This window comes from Mus musculus, chromosome 18 (genome assembly GCF_000001635.26).
Source record: "Mus musculus strain C57BL/6J chromosome 18, GRCm38.p6 C57BL/6J".
NCBI classification, from domain to species: Eukaryota; Metazoa; Chordata; class Mammalia; order Rodentia; family Muridae; genus Mus; species Mus musculus.
In genome coordinates this window covers 66,549,291-66,553,064 of record NC_000084.6, presented here as the reverse complement: position 1 = coordinate 66,553,064, position 3,774 = coordinate 66,549,291, and the positions used below count along the sequence as shown (strand labels likewise).

Here is a 3,774-nt window from a genome sequence, read left to right as displayed (position 1 = left end):
TCTGATGGTTGGCTGTGAGTATCTGCATCTGCATTGGTCAGGTGCTGGTAGAACCTCTCAGGGAACAGCCATACCAGACTCCTGTCAGCAAGCGCTTCTTGGCATCAGCAATAGTGTTAGGGTTTGGTGTTTGCAGATGAGATAGATCCCTAGGTGAGGCAGTCTCTGGGTGGCCTTTCCTATGAGAAGCATATTTAAAGGGCTGGGAATGTAATTCGCTGGCAGAGCACTTGCCTAACATGTGCAAAGCCCTACCTTCAATTCCCAGCAAAAACATAACTAAATGGGTTCTCCAAACCTAGCTATTCTCATTTGTTGATTTGTTCCTTGGAAAATATTTCTTGGTATATGCAAACTACCCAGCCATTCCTGTCGTATTGGGTGTGGGGAGCAGGATCTCACTGTGTAGCCCTGGCTGGTCTAGAACTCACAGGAACTTACCTGCCTATGTCCCCTCTTCCAGTGCTTAAAGGTGCCGTCACCCTAGCCAGCCTTGTCTCGGGTCTTGCTCCACTTGCACCAACACAACTTTGTACTCTCATGATTATTTTCTAATTTTCCTCAATGAATATTTGCTACTGGCATTAAAATAAGAAGACCATCCAGGTGCTGTGGATGGTGCACTCCTGTGACCCCAGCACTTGGGAGATGGAGCCAAGCAGGTTCAGGAGGAGTTCAAGGCCAGCCTCACCACCTTAGTCCACATGAGACCCTGTCTCAAAGAAGAGAGCCAAAGGAGGATGAAATAAGAAAACAAATAAGTCAGTGCATGATTATATTTTCCTCCAAATATCACCATGCATTAAAAATAAGCAGTGTTTTAAACTGTATATAACTTACATCTTCATATTTAAGAATGAAATGAACTCACTAATGTATCCTTTTCTGTATTTCACATTGTCATTAAAGTCAGTTTTTTTTAGAATAAAATCACTGGCATACAAGGTATCAAAACCTTAAGGCTCTGGCCCATTGACGTGGCTCAGCAGTGTTTGCTGCCAAACCTCATGACCTGAATTCTATCCTAGGGGCTGATATGGTAGGAGGAGAGAACAGATGCCTGCAAGTTTGTACCTGACTTACACACCTACAGTCACACACACACACACACACACACACACAGAATGATAATTTTTAAAAATTAAGGTTTGATGCAACTAGTCAGCATTAGATGCCTTTGAGACAAAAATATAAATATTTATAAGTTTCTTTAGTAAATATCGTAGCATTATGAGCTTAAATTAAGTAAAGGTTTGGGGGGAAGAGTAATGAGCTGGTTTAAGAGAAGTTCTTAGTAATAGCTTTTGGCTGGCCATGAACTCATGGAGTTCCGTCTGCCTCGACTTCCCAAGTGCTGAGATGAAAGGTGAACGCCGCCATGCCCAGACAAGGTTGAGTAAAGTTTAAAGACCGGGTGGAAAAAAATCACTTACAAACTCAGTACTATAGATATCTTGATTCCATGCTTTAATACTTCTTTTTGAATGTCAGCAAATGATGGCCTCATACAACATGAGCTGAACCTAGAGCCTCAAACATGCTAAGCTAAGCTGTCCTACGCATCAACCTACCTGTAAACCAAGCTCTGCAGTTTCAAGCCCGGAGAACACAAATGTATGAAAAACAAATGTGTGAAACCAGTGATGCTAACATGGTCAGAGGTCAGGGCATGGAGCTGTGTGAGCAACTGCAGGTAAAAGGGAAGGTGAGCCATGGCCTACCGGAGGGGATGCTCAACCAATCAGTACACACTGCATAGAACAACTTGGATCTCAGAAATGTTACACAACTCTCTCTCTCTCTCTCTCTCTCTCTCTCTCTCTCTCTCTCTCTCTCTCTCTGCTTTGTGCTTCTAAAATGTTCCCTCTTTCCATGCTGAACTTAAATGACAATTTTAACTGGGTTCAGCTGAGGGAAGCCCAACAGGATAATCTGTCTTTCTTGTTTTCTAGTCAAGCTAAGAATGACCTTCTAAATGTGTGTTACTGACAGTGATTACACACTCTCCCTGTTATTTACGACTGCAGTTTTTCATACTTGTATTTGTCCAATGAAATGCTTAATCACCAAGAAGTAGCAAGAAAGAGGCTCAAGTTTAATATTTAGTGGATTTGCTCCATGTTTTTATGAAATGCAGCAGTCAAATAGATTAACTAAAGGTCCGTTGCAATGTGTCACACTTCCAAAAGCATGCAACCCACGTTAGAATGACTTTGGCTCACACAGGGAAACCATATGTAGTTTGTAATTTGAACAGTGGTGCCCTAACTCATTTTTAAAAGACACATTCCCCACCCCCATTTAATAAATTCCACTCTCAAAATTAAAATGTTTATATGTGAGGCTTTAAGCCTACCTCTAATGATTGTGTTAACACACCTAGTAAGAGAGAAAGTACTATTCCTGAAATCTCAGTAACTATTACCTAATACTCTTTAGAACTGGGTAAGTACTTCAAAATATTCTGTTGTTATGTGCCAAAAACATCTCTATCTCTCTCTCTCTCTCTCTCTCTCTCTCTCTCTCTCTCTCTCTCTCTCTCTCATGTGTGTGTGTGTGTGTGTGTGTTTAAAAACATGTGCATGCAGATATCAGAAGACAATGTGCAAGAGTCAGTTCTCTCCTTCTACATGTGGGTCCTAGGGATTGAACTTAGGACATCCAGCTTGGTAGCAAGTGCCTTTATCCACTGAGCCATCTTGCTACCCCCAGTGTTTGTTTTCTCAGTGAGCATGAACACAATTTCAATAACTATCCAGGATTCTCATTTCAGCATGTCCATGAATGTTTCTGGGACTGTGTTCATTTGCATATCCAGAATGCTAAACTTCATATATACAGTAAAGAAAGTTTTTCTATATTTTGGATTTTGTTTCTAACTAATTTTAAATAATAATTTAATTATTAGTTATTAATTTAATTATTAGTTATCGATATATTAGTAATTAATATAATTTAACTAATTTCTAATTAATAATCTTCCTGTGCTTTGGTTGTGTTAATAAAAAATTTGAAAAACCCAGCCCCTAGAGGTGTTGCAGGTATGGCTGCTGTGTCACATGTGTGTCAGTAGGTGGCAGAGAGGAGAGAGGCTATGTCTACACTCAATGTTCTGACCTAACCTAACATTCCCTGACAAAAAAGCAAGCCTGGGATGGCCACCAAGTCAGGTGTCATGGGGCCCAGTCAGGAAGCTAACCTGATATGACCACCGGTCCAGCACCACACAGGTCTACAGGGGCAGACCATGCCTATGATGACGCCTGCCTGGTGCCATAATACAGTGGGGGGGGGGGGGGGCATAGCACACCTGAGACCACTCCTGAGAGGACCCCAGACACTCAGAGACCTTGGGTACCATTAAGTATGGTAGAGAAATGGAAGAGAAAGAGAAACAGAAGGGTGTGGGAACAATGGAGAGAGGCAGATCTGGAGACCTGAGGATAGTGAAGAAGAGCCTGGTGTGAGTAGCCAGCGATCCCATCTGGGACCATGGCCTTTGCAGCCAACAGGGGCCACATCTGAGTCCAAGCCCCTATGGGAGCAGGGGACTGTTACCACCCGGGCAATGTTCCTGGTCTGGGCTGCTACCCAGGGACATATTAACGTCTGAGGGCTGTGCAGAACTAGCCCCACCCCTCACATGGGCATCATGGAAGAGCAGTCCCTAGGGGCATGAGAGCAGAAGAGCTGATCCCTCCCCCTGTTCAGCCACAGTACTCAGTACACAGTACTCAGGGGAGAAGCCCCAACATTGTGGGAATTGAGAATGAG

At 43.0% G+C, this 3,774-nt stretch overlaps 1 pseudogene; it reads left to right on the top strand.

Annotated features, from left to right (window-relative positions):
* Window positions 1-3,019: 3,019 nt before the first annotated feature.
* Gm24679 lies at window positions 3,020-3,130 on the top strand (annotated as a pseudogene).
* Window positions 3,131-3,774: the final 644 nt, after the last annotated feature.